Consider the following 18,974-nt stretch of genomic DNA (forward strand, 5'->3'; position numbering starts at 1 on the left):
GCATAAATGCAGATGTCATTATCACTGCTGTCTTGCTGAAACAGTTTATATTCATCTGGAATGTCGTCCTAGGCCTTTATTGATTTTGATGTGAAGTAGTGCTCCCTTTTCAGTCGGCAAAGAATAAGTGGACTCTTTCTTCTCTGGTGTTCATTCATTTTTGGAAATTCATTGATATTGAGATCACTCGAGGAATCAATAATGCTGGACCACGTATTAGTACAACGGAACATACTCCTCCCCAGTTTTTAGGCAACTGCATGTAATCTCTGGATCCACAGGCCCAATATTGGTCAATCGATACTGCAGTTCCTCCATTCATTCCTGGGGCTTCGAGCACCTGTTTGCATCCTTTATTTTCTCCAACCAATGGTATTATGGATACTGGTCCTGCTTCGTTGTCGACCCATGTTAGTAATTTGGAATACTTGGCCCACGATTCTAGGCATCGGTCATTCACTATTTGCACTTTGCCTACTGGTTCTTTCTTCAATAAGTGTGCAGGGCAAGATAATAGTCCTTCTCCCCATCCGGCAACACGCCCATAGACCATTAGCTGAGGTCTCTCCCAGCATCCTGGTTCTCCTGCTAGTTCAGTCATATCTAAGCAGTCCATCCTCTTCATCTCAACAGTTTTTATTTGTTCCCTAATCTGGGATGGATACATGCATTTTTTGCCTGTCCAACCCTTATCCAACCCATCCCAATTTCCATCCTTTTTGTCATCACATAAGTATCTTCATATGGAAATGTTCCTCTTGATTGCCATCATAAAGTTGCCAATTTTCCTTCGAATTGCCCTTTCCTCCAACATCCCTTTTAAATCAAAATAACTGCCTACTAAGATTATAAAGGATACTGTTTGTACTTTCATCAGGGATAATAGTAACTGTCTCATTGTTCTCCACCATGTCTACAGTTGGACCACAACACAAATCATAAAACAGAATATTATCACAATTATTATTCCATGAAAACTCATTGATGTTCTTGATGGCAATGAGCCTCTTATATTCTGGAGCCTCCTCATCTTGTTTTGATTCTGAATATATATGAAAGTCTGTATTTCCGTATGGGTCACACTTTTTGATCAAAAACTGCAAGATGAATGCTATTATTCTCCTAAAAATGATATATTTTTCGGATTACCGAAAAATGTTACTATATCCACATATCTTCTTACTAAAGCTGGATAGACTGTAATATGTAAGTAAAGACAGCAACTATGAATGTGTGGTGGTGGAGTGGTAGGGATCTTCCCTGAGTGGGTTCCTGCCTCTAACATCCCCACTCAAACCTACTCATCCTTTGAAAGCCTAGTCTGCAGGCTGTCTATCTCGCTCACTTTCTCTCTTACTCTCGCTACCATCTGCAGACCTCCCCAGATCATCCTCCCTCTCAAAATGGCCATCCTGTCCTCCTCTCTTCTTGCCTCCTTCCCCAAACGTATCTTCCTTGGGACTTCAATATCCATCTTGACTCTCCTGATGTAGCCACTGTGCATTTCCTCGACCTCTGCGACAATCTTTCCCTCACTATCCTTCCCTCTGGCCCAACCCACTCTGCCAGACACATCCTGGATGCTCTCATCTCAACAGACATCCCTCTCTCCAACCCTCTCACTACCCCTCTCTGCTGGTCTGACCACTCTCTCCTCTCTTCCCACCTTGACCTCCCCTGTCCCCTGACACCTCCTCCCACACTGCCAGTCTCCTTCTCTCTCATTTGACCGATTAAGCTTATGCCAGTCGCTGCTTTTGCCTCTTCTTTCACCCTCCTACTCCCCCTTCATCAGATTCTCCTTCTGTCTCTGTTCTTGCTAATATCCACCTCTTTATCTCTAACACCCTGAACATCCTTGCTCCTGTCATGAGGATCCCATGAAGCCTGCCTCCAAATGCAATTCTTGGTATGACTCCGACTTGGCTGCTTTGAAATGCAACTGCTAACCTGCAGAGCAGAAGTGGCAGGCATCTAGCTCATCCAAAAACTGCCCTGTCGCCTACTCCAAAGGCAATACTGTCTCTCCACCTGCTCCTAGAAAAGGCCTCATGTCCAAGCCTGCATCTCTGGAGCCACAAATAACTCTGTAGAATCTGCAAGGAACTTGCCAGTCCTACCAGAATCTCGTCCTCTCCTCCTCCCTCCCAGGCCCTCTGGTCCTCACTGGCCACCCACGTTTTTTCAAAAACTCTGGACATCCTGTCCACTCTGTCTTCTGCTCCCCTAATCTCCCCCTTCTCTTACCTCCCCTGGGCACCCTCTCCCCTCATACTCTCCTCTTCATCTCCCATTGCACCTGGTGAGATTTCTAGAGTGGTCCGTTCTACTAAAGTCTCCTCTTAACAGGTGCTCCCCTACTCCTCCAGAACCATCACGGACAGCATTGCCTCTCTTGCTCCAGGCTTGGCTGACTGCTGCAACTACTTATTTACCACTGGCCCTTTCCCGCAACCCCTTAAGCACTCTCTTGTGCACCCTCTCCTAAAAAAAGCCATCTTCTGATCCTTTTTGCCCAGCTAACTATCACTCTATCTCTATCTCCCCTTTTTTGGGCAAACTCATGGAGAAGCTGGTCATCCCCCAACTGACCCTCTACACCAAAATACCCAGCTGTCTCCATGACCACCAGCTGGGTTTCAGGGCAGCCAGAGGCACAGAAACTGTTCTCTTGAACACCCGTGAAGAGCTACTCTGTAACCTGAATTCTAATACTACTTCTGTCCTGCTCCTCCTCGATCTGTCCTCTGCTTTTGACGCAGTCAACCACTCCATCCTCATAAACCGGCTCCATGCTACCCTTGGCATCACAGACAGGGCACTGGTGTGGCTGACCTCCTTCCTCTCAAACAGACCTTCCCAAGTGTAAATTGGTCCTTTTCTCTACTCCACCTCACTCTCTACCTGTGGCGTCCCTCAGCCCTATATCCTATCGCCATGGCTATTCAGCATCTACCTGGCCCCTCTGGCCCACCTGATCTGCACTTTCTCCCCTCATTTCCAGTGTTATGCAAATGACACATAGCTCTCTTTCAAGCTGCCTTCCCCTACCTTTGAATTCTCCCTCATACCTGAATGCCTGACTGCTATTCAGGCATGGTGCTCTGCAAATGATCTCTGCCTGAATGCCAGTAACACAGAGATCCTTCTCATCAGGATGCCTGCTCTGTGTTTTGCCTCCTCTCTCTGGCCAGACTCCCTGGGTCCTCTCCATCACCCACTCATGAGGCAAAAAACCTTGGGATCATCGTTGCCTCCTCTCTGTCTTTCTCTCCTCACATCATGGACCTTGCCAAGAAGTCAAATTTCCAGTTCCATCTCCTTAAGTGCATTCTACATTTCCTCACCTTCCCCCAGAAGCTCAATGTCTCCAGAGCCCTGGTTCTCTCTAGGCTTGACTACTGCAACAGCCTCTCCCTCAACCTGCCTCTTTCCTCCCTTTGTCCCCTTCAACTAATCCAGAATAGCACTGCAAGATGTACCCTTGGTCTCAAGCACAGGGGCTGCATCTGCCAAGCCCTAAAATCTCTACACTGGCTCTGGGTGAACGCAAGGATCAAATTTAAGACCCTTTGTATAATCCACAAGGCTGCCTGAGACCTCTTTACATCCAGCTTTCCCACCCTCAATACTTCCTGTCTAGAGTTCTACAGTCTTCTGGCTCCAACTCTCTGCAGATCAAACGATACTCCAAGCAGCTAGTGGGAGGTAGATCCCCCCTTAGACTTTAGCCAGATCTTCTTAAGTTTTGGAAACTTCTCAAGACTTTTCTTTTCCCCTCTTCCTTCCCTCACCCCTTCCCATGCTGACTCTCCATCTCCATTGGCCTGGCACCTTCAGAGTCATACAGTGGCCAGACCACCAACTACCAGTCCCTCCAGCATCCCTTCTCAGCACTTGCCCTCTGGCCCCTTTTCCCAGACTTGCCCAACTGGTCGTCCCTGTACACCGCACTCTTCCTCCCCATTCCCCCTCTCTCCTGTCACTTGCCACTTTGGCCTGCCAAGAGCTTTCCCGGCACCTCACTCTAGGGGACAACACACTCCTGCACTTCTCCCTCACCCTCTCTCCTTGAACTTACCACCTTTTCAGGCCCTTCCACAGTAGGATTGCCACAAGGCCAATATAACCGCTTTTGTTGTTTTACTTTTTGATTCCCATGTCCCCCCCACCCCCATCTTGTCTTGTGGTGCCTGGAAACACCAGAGTAAAGGCACCATACAAATGTCCAATAAATAAAATAAATATTGTTATTATACATAAGATGAAATGTGCTCCTCTTCTTTCAGCTCCGGCACACTAGAAACATTGTTCCTTGAGCCTATCTAAAAAGTTCCAGGATTACTGCAAATCTATTTATTCCTTATTGAATGTTGAAAGATATTGGTCTCTATTTCAATGTGCTGCTGTGCTCTTCATTTTCTTTGTCTTTGCTCTTGGCCATTGAACGAGTCTGAAACGTGGACTTTCTTCTCTTGCTTCACCATTGGTAGTTGCAGGAGGGGTCGGGAATTCTCCTCTACATGGTTTGATTTCATGCAAATTCAGCCAAGCTCATCTTCCTTTTAACTTGGCAGCTGTAGGGATAACTTCTTCCACCTCATATTGTCCTTCAAACCGGGGCGTACTCCAAGTGCATACAAACATTCATACCAGCACCTGGTCCCCGGGGTATAGGCTGGGTTGTTTTATCAAATCTTTTGCTTCAATGGGTTGGTCATCTTTGTCGCTTCCCGTCGACCCCTCCCTTCAGTTCTTAACCTGTTGCATCATGAAAGAAACACTTGCAGTCATTGTTGTTAGGGTTCATGCATCTCGTACCTTTGCTACACTATTGGCATCCGTTTTTAACCTCGTTGGAGGAGCAAGGGGGGGTTCTCATGCGGCATCCAGTCACTCACTCATGAGGAGTTAGATGACGATCGGAGCCAGGCTGGTTTCTTAGGGCATATAATGCAATGGGTGGGCAATGGAGCCATCCCTTCTTTAAGGTTATCTTTAATTTTGCAATCCTTTCCTTAACTAGTCCATTTAATCGTTCACAGACCCCATTCGACCCATGGGTGATAGGCTGAGGAAAATCTATCCTTAATAACTAATAGGAGGACTATTCGTTCGAACAGTTAATTCCCAAAATGCGGTCCATTTTCAGATCGGAAAACCTCACACACCCCATCTTGAAAACACTTCATGCACAAGGAATTTGGCAGCGCACATGTCATCAGGGTATGTGCATGGACTTGCCTTGATCCATTTAGAAAAAAAGACATAACACAACCAGCATATATCTGTAATCATTGCATGTATGTAGCATATCCACATAATCTATATGTAGGTGCTGAAATTGGCAATGGGTCTAGGAATTGCTCCTCTCACTGTTCGCAAAGTGTGCCAAGCAGTACATTTCTGGCACACAGTGCAATTTACAATAAACTGTGCCACATGCTCTAAACGATTTGTCGAGAAACACTCTTCTGCAATTGTAGCAGCTAGATTCTCTCGAGTCCTATGCATGGGGTAGTGGAGTTGCTCCAATGCAACCCTCATTAATGCTAGAGGCATACCTGGCTTTCCAGTGCTATCCTTTCTCCAAATTGCCTCAGAGGGGGAAAAAGAACACCCCTGTTTTTTCCATATTTTTTTTTTCTTTCCATTTCCTCTTGTGGTGCTGAACCTTTTATCTCAATTCACTGGACAATAGACAGCATGTCAAAGCCCTCCTGTACCAACATGCATCATCCTGTCATCTGTTTAACACTTTCTATTTCAAAATTAGAAATGTTTGGAAAATAGGCTGTATATTTTGCCTCTAAGTCTGCGGCTTTGTTTCTGCAGAAAATTACGTCTTCTCTTTTAGTGCGGGCTGCACATTTTAGGACTGCTATAGTTAATGGGAGTGCTAGTACTTCAATAGGTTTATCCAATTGGGCTGCATTTTGCACTGGAGTGCCGTCTGCACAGAGGAACCCCCTCCTTTTGCAGCGTGACAAGCCTGCATGTACAGTTGACGTACATAGACAGAGTCAGCGTACACCTTCACTTCCTCATCTTTGAATCTCTGAAGTGCAGCAATAAGTGCCACTAATTCTGCAGCCTGTGCTGAGCAATTTAAAGGCAATATCGCGCTTGTCACTACCTCGAATTCATCCTCTCGGTTCAGATTTACTATTGCTGATCCAGTATGATTTTCACCAGTCGTTTGGTCAATTTATGAAGAACCGTGAATAAAAACAAATTCCCCTCTCCCGAGAGCATTTTCTCTAACTTGGGGAATGTCATTATAGTTTTCAGTATACGTTGTGCAATCATATAAATAATCATCCTCCCCTACTGGCTCAGCGATAAATGTTGCTGGGTTCACTGTCTCACATCTGACAATTATAATAGCTGGATTTGATAGAATTACCCGATAGCCTGATGCTCTTTGTGTAGTCAATGCACTTTTAGGTTTCACTAGAATCGCAAATATTACATGCTCTACAAATAGTGTTATTAAACACCCATTGTTATACTTGAAGGTTTTTCAATCGCGTATGCAACATCGGCTAAAGAATGCTCACAGGGATAATGCGGTTTCATAACTGGATCTAAAATCCCATCATTATAGGCTAATGGTTTATGTCCATGTCCTAATATTGTTTTCTGTGTAAGAACTGCTGTCATGACTTCTCCATTCGAATGAGAAAATAAGTAATACTCTTCATGATAATCTAGAATTCCCAACACAGGGGCTGTACTGATTGCATTTTTTAATTCTTCAAATCCTTCAGTCATCTCACCTGTCCATGTTATTTTGTTCTTACCCACCAGTGCTTCTTTAAGCCCTTTTAAAAGTGGTCGAATATAGGTATTGTATAAAAAACCCAGGCCCTACAATAGTTACGTAGGCCTACAAATTGTTGCATTTCCCTCACTGTTTTCGGTTCTGAGGTCTTCATAATTGCTTCTGCTCTCTCAGGTATCTCTTTCCTCCCTTCATGAGAAATCAACTGTCCTATATACACAACCTCCTTCTGGCAATATTGTAGCTTCTCTTTGTTCACCCTATACCCTTTCTCTGAGTATGGTCATGAGCTTAACTGAATTTTCGCTGTATCTTTCTTCTGTCTCACTACACACCAAAATGTCATCCACATATTGAACTATTGCACTTTCAAGCTGGACATTAACCAGGCCCATCTGTAGGACTTTGTTAAAGATTGAAGGGGGCTCACAATACCCCTGGGGCAAACGAGTATGTTTCAGGCGAATATTATTATACGAAAAGGAAGTCAAATCTTGTCTTTCCGAAGGGGAATTGAAAACCATGGCCTTGGATGGGATGATAAACAATATTGTTGGGGGTTTGGAACTAAAGGAAACTCAGCTTTGACTATATTGTTTAGGGGCAAAGGTCTTGTATGAATCTCCATGACCCCCTGTGGATTTTCAGTTGTTTTACATGGAGAATTGGATGGCATCAATATTCCCTGCTTCATTAGAGCAGAAATGGTCTCAAATATACCTTTCTCCACCTCTATGAACATGGGGTATTGCTTTGCACATGGAAAAGGGGCTCTTGGTTTAAGTTTGATTTTAACTGCTCCTACTCCTTTTAATAGACCCACATCATATGGACTTGTGGTCCATAAAACATTTGGTACATTCTCTAGATCTTCCTGGAGAAATGACAGTGTCTTTTTTACCATCACCATTCTCTGCAGTATTTCTCTATTCTCTACTTTAAACCAATAAGTGAGACTTATGAACAATACTAACTCATCATCTGAATATTCATCCTTAAACAGCTCTTTGTATGTCAAATCTGCCAACCTGTATCCTTCACTGAGGGCTATCACTGTTCTCCATCCTCTTCCCTCATCATCTGTCCCAAGAAGATCCACCCTTTCCTCTTTGACCACTGCTGCTTCTAACTCTAAGGGGATAATCTGCCCTTCTTCATCATCCACAGGGATTTCTGGTCTAAACAAAAACCTTTCAGGTATTCTTAATAGCTTATCTATCAATCTGGGCAACCATGATAATAAAACTCCATATAAAAATACTTCTGGATCCAAGGGGACCCCTTGTAATGCTTTCTGGCCTGTAAATGCTATTGCAAGCTCTATCACATTCATATAGTGTATCCCTGGGGTGGAACACAGTATTCCTTCATCAGTAAAAGATATCGTCATATTAAGTTTCATCATTAAGTCACACCCTAATAAATTAACTGGATTCTTCCTCGAAAATAATAATGACATCGACATATCATGTTCTCCTATAGAGATTGGTAAATCGTCTGTAAAAAGAACTAAGCTCATCACCTAAGAGAATCCCTGCACATTCATGGCAATACCTGACATTGGAAATATTCCCTCACGGATGCGGGAATGAGTTGTTCCAGTGTCTACAAGAAATGAGAAGGTCTTGCCTCCTATCATCACCTTGACCCTTGGTTCCTCTTGGGGGTCTGGTGTCACTGAGAGTACTGAGCACATCAGGTCACTCTGTGGGCTGTCCTATTGTGGAGATAAATTCTTCCCTGTACTTGTGAAAGGAGTTTCTCCTACCACAGTCACACTCCCTAATTGGGGTCAGGGTGCTTGCTGAACTCCTGTGTTCATATTCCATTGTGTTACCTTAGCCGTTGTGTCTGCACTTGCTGGGGTTGTACCTGTTATATTTGTGCGGGTACATGCTGTTATTCTGTTGGCTGCATTTGTTAATGGTGCTTGCTGTATTTGCTGTGGTTGCAGTGCATATGTCTGAGCCTATGTGTGATCTTGGGCATAATACCCCGGCGGTTCTTTATGATATTGCTGAACATAGCCCATCCCCTCTCTTGGAGCTGGCCAATTTTGCTGCATGCCTTCTCTGCTTCTACATGTTCTGTCTATGTGTCCTATTCTTCCACAATTCCAGCATTGTTGTGGTTGTCCGCCATTAAATCCTCCTCTCCCCTGAGGGTTTTGAAATCCACGTCGTCCTCCTCCTCTAGGCCCATTCCCATTCCCTGTTCTTCTTGGACAAAGATTTTACCCACTCAGATCTGTGGGATACACTATGTTATTCTGCTGTGCTGGTTTCATCTCCTGTGTCACCACAACTTCATTACTCATTAACGCTGCTCCCTCCATGGCTATTTTTGACAACTTCTTTTGAACTAACTTTGCTTCCTCCTGCTTCCTACTCTCGGCTTTCTTCTTATTTTACTCCAGCATTAATCAACAGTGATGCCCGATTGTCAATTGTATTTCTGGCCATGGTTTCGCTTCCATTCCCACCTGTTTCTTTATCTGCTGTTGCACTGGTTCGTACAATCCCTGACATAAAATGTGTTAAAATAATGCCACTGTTTTATCCCATGGTTGCACCCTTATCTGATGTATCAGGATATTGTATTCTGAGCAACCGCTACACATCTGCTCTACAATTATTAAGTGGCGCTCCTTCATGTGCTGTGTTTTGTGCAGTCACACCTGCGTATCCTGCTCGTGGCCATGTAATAATTGTGGTCATCGTCCCCTTTCTCTAATAATGGGAATTGTGAGAATTCTGGTCGCAATCATACCTGCCTACACTCCTTGTTTCCCAGGCTGGCCAGCCTCGCCAGTTTGTCTTCATCCTGGTATTTCCCTTAACATACTTACGTAAGTCAGGGATACATCATCTGTACTGCACGATTGTGCTTGTGGTCGCTCAGTATATGGTGTCGATTCTGGTGTTCTCTCTTTGTGCTCTTCTAAATTTGACCATTTTACCCCTTCTGTTCACTCGATTCTTTTGAAAATCGCCCTCCCTTTGAGCTCTCTCCTTTTCTTCTCTTTTTTTTGTCTGACATCATTATGCCCCAACTTGTATGGCTATTATCTTTTTCCGCATCATCCAGATCTAGTTTACTTAATGACAGCATTCTGTGCTCATCTATGATGGCGTCATCTGACCTTCCTCCTGTTTCCCTCAATAGAGATCCTTCTACGTTCTCTTGTGTTTTATGCCCATCTTTATCCCTCATTTGCCTATATAAATCCCCAGGTCTTTTCTCTCCATTTTCTGTGTCCTGCACATCAGCCCATGTTGGTATTCTTGGTATCCCTTAGCAGTGGAGTAACTGTGCTGAAAATGTTGGGGGGGACATGGGTGGGTGGAGGGAGGGCAGATGGTGGTTCTTAGGGATCGTTTCTGCCAAATTGTTTGAAAATATTTGGTTGAATGAAAAATTTGACTGAATTAGGTCTCCACCATTAGTTCAAAGCCAAATCTACCAAACATGAAGAGCGGGGGTTTCCCTCGCTCCCCATGTTCGGTATTTTGGGCTTTGGCGGTTGCGGGTATGTCCTCAGCATTGGTGGCAGGGAACCCAAAAAAAAAAAAAAAAGAAATTGGGAACCTGCAGCATCAGATCTGACCCGTGTTAGATGGATGGATCTGATGCTTCAGGGTTCAGAGAGGCGGCGGGGAGGGAGAAAAGGTAAGTGGGGGAGGGGTGGTTTGGGGGGACATGGGTTTGGTTTTTTGTACCAAGGTAAACACTTATTCACAGTGAAAATGACTACGGCCACTTCCGCCTTGATTTTGTACCTTGGTCAAACAACCTAAATCCCTGAGGGATAACACTAGACTACTACACCACAAGAGTCCATTGCTGATGCTCTGTTATAACTTTCATAAGACTGGTGGCGTATTTTAAAAATTCAATTGGACCCCCCAGCCTGCCATGGACCCAGTGACACAACATAACATTCACAAACTTAATTCAATAGAACATACAAACAATGCATTATTTATCATTCATTCAGACACAACGGTCAACACACATATGCTTGCATACACTCTCACTCACACATAAATGCACCCAGCACATCCATTGACATACACTGTGTGCACACAACATGTATATGTACATATACAATAACACATGGAAACAGTGGCGTACCTTCCATTGAGCAGACCAGACTTCATCACCCCCTGATCCCTGACATTTTGGGCTAAGTTGACTTGACCTAGTTGAACTATAAACTGCAATGTCAGCAATCCAATTCCCTTGATTTTTCCTTTCATTCAAAGGCAGAAGCCATCGGCTAATGCAGTGCAGTGAGTGACCAAGTATACTTTGTATCAATTTTTAAATGCCATATCTCCAAACTCGGGTTCTGCACAGCACCTTATATGTGTAAGTGCTGATAGATTTTTTTCTACAAGATTCTGACTGATTAAAATTAAGGTATGTTTACCTGTGTTCAAATGGCTCCAAGCAGTGGAGTACCGAGCGGGAGAGGCAGGGGGGCATGCTGCCCTCTGTTGGTCTTTTAAGAGCCAGACCGGGACATTTGTCATTAGGACACCTTTCCCATTCAGCACCTCAAAGAGGGCGCCCAACGGCAAAGGTGTCCCGCTGGCAGGACAATGTGTGCAGAGCAATTCCTGCTCAGCAGGCTCATTGTCCTGGCAGCAGGACACCTTACCCTTTCCAAATGGTAGAGGTGTCCCACTGCCAGGACAATGTCCCAAGGAGCTTCGGGCAGCAGAGAGTCCTCTCATTGCTCTGCATCAGCGGGGCATTACAATGTGAGCCATTAGGCACTGATGGGAGGAAGGGGGTTATTATTAGTAGGGACATTTGTCCCTTTAGAAATGTGAATGGGAGGGAGTGATCAGAAGTGAGAAGGGTGCATAATGTTGCATGCTTTCTGAAATAATGAATATGGCTTTAAAACAAAAGGGGGATTTGTTGGGCTCACATTAATCTACATGATGCTATTGGGACTTTGCATGCAGAATGGAGAGAATAAAACTAGAGACATACTCCCATTGCTTAACATATTTCTATGACAATGTTTATAGTGTATGGTTAGTTTACTATGAAAGGCTAGTTTATTATGTAATGTGGTTTGCTTCCAAGACATTGCTATAAATAATTATTTACGCACATGAAATGCAAAGCAAAACCTTAATAAATACCTATATCAACTAAACCTGGAAAGAGGTGCGCAGTCGCTTAAATTGTCCACATCCCAGTTTCACCATTTAACCAAGTGTGTGATCCTGAGCAAATCATTTAATCACACTGGGCCTCATTACAAGTTTGCCGGTCTGGTAGCAACGGTGCCGGTAAGCTACCGGGACCGTTGTTACCGGACCGGCAAACTACGAGTTCTGCTAGCAGGTGCCTTTCCGGCAGCTAGGTCTGACCTGGCGGGCAGACCGGCACCCACGAGAACACCTTGACGGATGCACAGGCACCATTCATGTATGGTGCCGGTGCATCCGGCCTCCCCATTCCCATGGACTCCAATGGGACTCAAATGGGAATGGGGAGTAATAATTACTGGCACCCGGCAATGTGGATGGACCGGCTCCGCCAGGGCTATAATGCCCGGATAAGTCCCCATTGCCTGGTGCCGGTAAATTCATGACTCCCGCAGCAGACGTGCCGGTATTTACCAGCATGGCTACCACCAAGGTCATAATGACTGCCATTGTCCCTCATCTGCAGCTCTGCAAGTGACTCTGATTCACTTCAAAGCTTATGTTAATGTATCATGTTATTATAATGGAAAAGCCTAATGACTATAGAGTTTCTCCACGCATAACAAATAGTGCAATTTGGGTATTTTGCACCACAAAGCTATTTGTCACTTGGCTTATTTATGGCAACTTATTCTAAAGTCACTTCCATGGTGCCTCCAAGTATCAAAGACGTACGATGCGCCTTCCAATGTCCTTTTCTGTGAACTCACTTCTGTTGGTGCACTCCATATAATAATTAGGAACTTTCTATGTATTTTGCCTCATAGGGCATGGAAAGAGCTCTAATAGATGAGTTTCCTGCATCTGAAATGATCCTACAGTTTTATTTTTTTTGTTGCACACTCTTACAATGCTGGACACTCCCCTGCCTAGTTTGGTAAGTGAAGTAGTTTTTGGTGGCCTGTAACCTGAACCATGACACCCATTTACTAATTTGCACCAAGCGGTCCTGAAAAAGTGTCTGCAAAACTCGAAATACTTTTTTCCAGTTTGGTGAAGATTATTTTTGGCAGCAGGGGGAAAAGTTATACAGGGCTCCTAAAAGTGTGCTTTTAACACAAAATCCCATACGGTTCCTTCTGCGCACTCTGAACAAAAACTACTTAACATAGGTCCACCGTGTTTGGAAGGCGTATAGCACTCGTTCATTTCATTGAATTTGCAGAGTGCAACAGTTTTGGGTCACAGGTTTTCTCAGCTTGACACTTTCCACTCTGCTTGTTGAAGGTGCACCATCCGCCAACTTCATTTTGAAATTAGAATGGTGCTGCTTTAGTAGCATCTGAAAAGTGGCCTTAATGTGTAGTTAGGTCTGCTCACATTTTCCAAATGTGACACTCGTCCTCACTAGGGTCAGCCAGCAGGCCAGCCCCCAACAAACATACACAAACATAATTTAAAATTATTTTTTAAAAAAAGTACCTCTGCTCTGCTTTCAAATGCCGCCCGGGCCACGTCTCATGTTACACCGACCTAACTTTTTCGCACTCACGCATCACCAGTCAGAAACCAGCAAGCAGAATGAGCTTCCTAGTTCCTGTCTGTGTTTCGCACGAACACAAGGCCGGAAAGCGATTCCTGCGCCGTGGCATCTGGAAGTGCTGCTCCTAGCGTACAGCACAGGCGCCAGGCCCTGCGACACCCAGTTCTGCACCATGGCTGCTGACTTTGAGTCAGCCCAGCCAGCCAGGGTGAGGTACTGAGCCACGCAGGGCATCCCAGCCCTAAATGTGTTGCAGTGTGGCTGCCAGGCATCTCAGCATTATGTAATGGGACAGTGCAAGCTTTTCTGGGCACCCCAGCAGGGCTCGCGCTGTCCAGTGACATAATTGATGATTGCGGCCCCCTTGCCCTCCCCCCAAAAGATGGGGGGGGATAAAAAGGCATTCCACAGAAGTTGGGGGGGGACAAAACCCCCTGTCCCCCTCTATAATTACGCCCATGTCCCTTAGCTCCCTCAGGGCTGTTGTGATCCTCTCTCTTCCTCAAGCCGTTCTTGTGCTTCGATCGGCGCTATGCTTCTATGACATAGATATTCTATCTCATCATCTTTTAGCCCCCTACTTCTGTTATTGTCTTCTGCCCTTCTCCTCATCTACCTTAATTAATCTTTCTCTGGCTTTCTTTGAAACCTGCTTGCTTCCATTCTTTTTGCTTCTACCTCCTCTCGTCTCTTCTCTTATAGGTTTCCTTTTCCTTCCTTGCCTTGTACCTTCTTCATTCTTCCCTTCGCTTGATTTCTCTTTCTTTCTTTTCTTTATATGCTCTCTCTTCTTCCTTTTCTTCCGTTTCTTGCTCTTCCCTTTCCTCTCTTTCTCTGACCGTATCAATGCCCTTATCGTCCATTTTAAGTAATGTTTGTCTTCCCATCCATTCATTCTGTACTATTGTTATTCCCTCAACTTTGTCCTTTATTTCCTTCTGTTTCCTTGCCTCTTTCTCTATCTTCATCTGTCTATCTTGCCTATACATCCTCTCATTGCCCTGTTGCTTTCATCGCGTGTCAATATATATTTGCATTCTCTACATTTGCTCTCTTCCAAATTGTCCTCACTGCTGTAAACGGGTTTCTCATATGTCGGATTAACATACCCTGCTGCTGCTTTTAATTCCTTTAATGGATAAAATCGTGTCTCCTCTGTGTCTATACCCTTTTTCCCAGGAGGAGAAAGGGGAGCCGAAGGCGTTACATCCTCCCCTTTATGCTGAGTAAGCATCCACTCCTTTTCAGCTGCATCTTATTTCTTGCTCTGATACATTTTCCATAACTCTAAAATAGGCAACCTTTTTTGTAACTTCTTTCCCTTGTATGTGGGATGCAAATATGTCACCATATGTCACAAACTGTTTTTGACAATGAACCCTCCTGAGGCCATGGCATAAGTGCCTTATTGGTTGTGCCTTGAACTCTCTCTGAATTATACTTCCTGATTTTAGCTGTGTATCTTGGCAATGTCCTGCATAGCTGTAGAAGTGGAGTGTCTCCCATGGTGACAAGTCCATCTTGGCTGCCTATACTTACCTGACCTTTTATTCTATTCTTTATTTGATCAAATATACCACACTGATCAATCTGACCGCTTGAGCTCCCCACTCTTTGAACTCAGATATTTGAAGCAGTTCCCCAGCTCGAGTCCACAACTGCCCCACGGCCAATGTTCAAACATTCCCACAAACTCCCCTTAGTCTTTTCCCACACCCCGGCCCCCTTTCCCTCTGCCTCCCTTATCCCCCTAACCCATCCATGCCCTAGTCCCACCCCCATGCAGCCCCTATACCGCCTCTTCTGTAGGCTCCCCACCCCTAAGGTAGGACTCCTCCCTCCGGATAGTCTCGTCACACTATAGCCGAATACGCCTTCATTCCATCATCGGGTTATGTTACTCCCGGGTTTGCCCCATTCATGTCATTCCCGGTGCTGTGAGACCAAGGTTTCCATGGCCAAATGTCCTCAAGCCCGCACTTCACCGCCCCCACCTCTCAGCTCTCATACTTTTCAAATTAAGGTACCCATAGGCTCTCAATATTGGTCCGGGACTCATCAAGCAGATTTGTAAGGCATGTGGCACGCATCTTGGCTACCCAGTCCTTCTCAACTGGCATCCTCATACTCTTCCATACCTGAGCAAGGCAGCTTCAAGCTGCTACCACCATTACCGTTACCATGTGTTCGATCTGCCCCTTGTCAGCCTCCAGCATTACCCCGAAGAGAGGCAGCCATGGGGAGAATTCCCTTTTGATTCCATCAACACCCTTGATCCATGATAAGACTTCCCGCCAGTATGTCTGTACCCTACCAAATCCCCATCACATATGACCATAGTCCTCCTTCGTCTTCCCATAGTACCAATAGCCTGGATCGTAGCTCCTGCACATCTTTGCCAACACTGCCCATTCGGCAATGCCACCTGTCCAAGATGTGTAGGACTTGGTGCTGATATTGCAAGGAGTCCGTCGAACTTGCCACTTTCCTGCACATTAATTCCCATAGGGTATCGTCAATCTCTCTCCCTAGTTCCTGTCCCCACCTAATCCTGGCTGGGAGTTGGTCCCTGGGTTCCGCTAGCAATATCCCCATGTACAGTCTGGCTATGAGGCCTCTAAAGCCTGTCTTTGTGAGCAGGAGTCTCTCGAAGTCCGTCATCCCCCTCCGCAGATTCTCCCCTAATCGATCTTCCAGGACAACTCCCTTCAGCTGCAGGTAACGGAAAATGGACAGTGTGCCTATCTGCAGGCATTCTGCTAACCTCTCTATTGTGATGAAGGCCCCATCTTCCCACATTTGGCCCACACTACTCAGCCCCACCTCATACCATATTTGGAAGTCAATGGCTCTACAATCCCGTCCCGCAGTGGCGGAGCCCAAATGCAACTCCAGGGGGATGGCCATGTGGACAACCATCTGTTTTCACCTCCCTTTAAGAAGTCTTAAATAGCAGACTCTCTTTTCTGCCTACATCCAACACAACCTTATTTGAAGAAAAGATTAACCTCCATAGGTTATTGCGTAAGGTTAGATTGAAACTATTCTTTGAGACCCAACCAGTAGTGAATGAATAAAGCGAACTAGAGGATGAATTGGAGATGAGACCGAAGAGTTATTTTGATCCGCATATTCAGAACCCAGTACTTAACATGTTTGAACACAAAGTAAAGTTAGACCTTAAGAAAATGGATTACCGCAAGAAAACTCTCTGTAATATAAAGGACTGTCCATTGAAAGAGATTGAACTATTGTCAAAAATTGAGTCTACATATATATGACCAGGCCCGTACTATAGAAATTAAGTTACTGAATAATACTAATATTGAGAAGGCATATGAACATGATTGGATTACGGAAAAGACCAATAATTGTTTATTGAAACGATTTCCCATAACACCCATCTTTTATGGATTGCCAAAAATACTGAAAGATCATCTAAGACCACCATTGAGACCAATCGTGGCAGGGAATGACAGTATCCTGGATCCACTGGCTATATATGTAGATACAATTGTAGATAAAATTCTACAACCACTGGTTCAAAAATTCCAACTTATCTTAGGGACACAACTGATTTCTTTAAATGTATACACGTTATTGTCAGTTTATCATCCGATTGTATACTCTTCTTGCTTGACGTGTGCAGTTTGTATAAGTCTATACCGCATGATGAGGGAATTGAGGCTATAGAATGGTTTTATTGCACTCCGAGAATGTGGGTTCTGAAAAACTGTTTGTTATAGAATTTTCAACATCATTTTGTTCAACAATTTTTTTCACTAGCAGGTGAAATTCTTTGCCCAAGCTTTTGGTACTTGAATGGGGTCGGCAATGGCATAAGCCAATTTATTCACGTATTTATTTGAGAGAATGTATGTACTAGAGAATTCACAGTGGTCTACTAAGATAGTAATTTGGAAGAGGTATATAGACGATATATCTCGAATTTGGTGTGGATCTAGACAAGAGCTAACCAGTTTTTTTGAATACCTAAATCAAGTACATCCACACATAAAGTTCACTTTAGAGATTGGGAACCCCACTCTGCACTTTGGATTAAAGCGCTATATAAACACAATAAATACAAATACAACTACAAATACAAATACACTTTCTAGACATACAATTAGCAATTTTAGAATAGAAAATCATCACCACGGTTTATCATAAACCTACTGATGTAAATAACTTGTTACATTTCGCTAGTTTCCACCCAAAGGCTATGACAAAGAGGTTACCTTACAGCCAGCTGTTGAGGCTGAAAAGAATCATCTCAGACTCTGAAGTATGCAAAAGAAAGTTCAGAACTAGTTAGAAGATTCGACAAAAGGGGTTATCTGGAAGAAGTATTGGGGGAGGCTGAAGCAAGAGCAGCAACCATTCCGAAAGAACAGTTGTTCAAATCTAAGGACAAAGTAACCTCTCCAACCATACCATAACTCTCTAAATACTCCAGACAGAGCCTGCAGATTGGCAACATACTTTTGGGGTATCTTACACCATGACCCGAAACTCTTGAAATAGTTTCCAAAACCTCCCATGATGGCTTACAAATGTGGGAAGAATTTACGTGATAAGCTAGTACGGGCAGAAAGACCACCTAGAGACAGGCAATCGATTCTAAGAACAGCAAAAAGGGGTACTTTCCTGTGTCTCACATGCAGTCATTGCAATAGTATCTCAAAAGGAGACAGTATCACACATCCCCACACGGGGAAAAGGATACTTCTCCGGGATTTTGCCACTTACAGTACAGCAAGGGTCCAGGCACAGATGGAGCAGGGTCCTCTGCCTTGACCCCCACCCGGTGTGCTTTGTCCAGGGCTACTGTCTCCCCCTCCTTAGAACCCAGGACTATCCCCATAATATCCTGTATATTGTACTCCAGCCCAGCTGCGTACTCCCCCTCCCGTTCTCACAGGCCAAAGAAGCGGAGGTTGTTACGTCGCTCTCTGTTTTCAATGTCTTCCACCTTGACCCGGAGGTCCTCCTCTCGCCTTTCCATTTCTTGGAGGTGGGTCCCAACCCATGGATGAGGTGTGATTTGCCTCCATGCCCTCCATCCTGTCCTCTAGGGTGTTCACCCTCGCCGAGAGGCCTGCCACTTTGGCACCAATATCAGTCTGCATGCCCCGTATCTCCTGCAGGATCGCTTTTATGTCTGTTTTAATGGTGCCAATCTCTGCAGTAAATGGATGAGGTCCTCCATCCCCTTTTACTTTCGCCATTCCCTCTTTCTCCAGGTACTGATATTGTGCAAGTTCCTCCTTACAACTCATCCACACAGGCTGTCCTGCCCCAGTCCATTACCCCCTCCTTGCCCCGAGTTTCCATACCTTGGTGTCCTCTCCAAGTCCCAAGGGTCCTCTCCACTCAGCCCCCAGCTCCAGGTCAACTGTCTCAGTATCCAACCAGTAAGCACCCTCCCAGAGCGGGCGGGTCGCACTCAGCTCTACTCTGTAAAAGTGGGACACCC

This window comes from Ambystoma mexicanum, chromosome 3p (assembly GCF_040938575.1).
Source record: "Ambystoma mexicanum isolate Mex_15411 chromosome 3p, UKY_AmexF1_1, whole genome shotgun sequence".
Taxonomy (NCBI): domain Eukaryota; kingdom Metazoa; phylum Chordata; class Amphibia; order Caudata; family Ambystomatidae; genus Ambystoma; species Ambystoma mexicanum.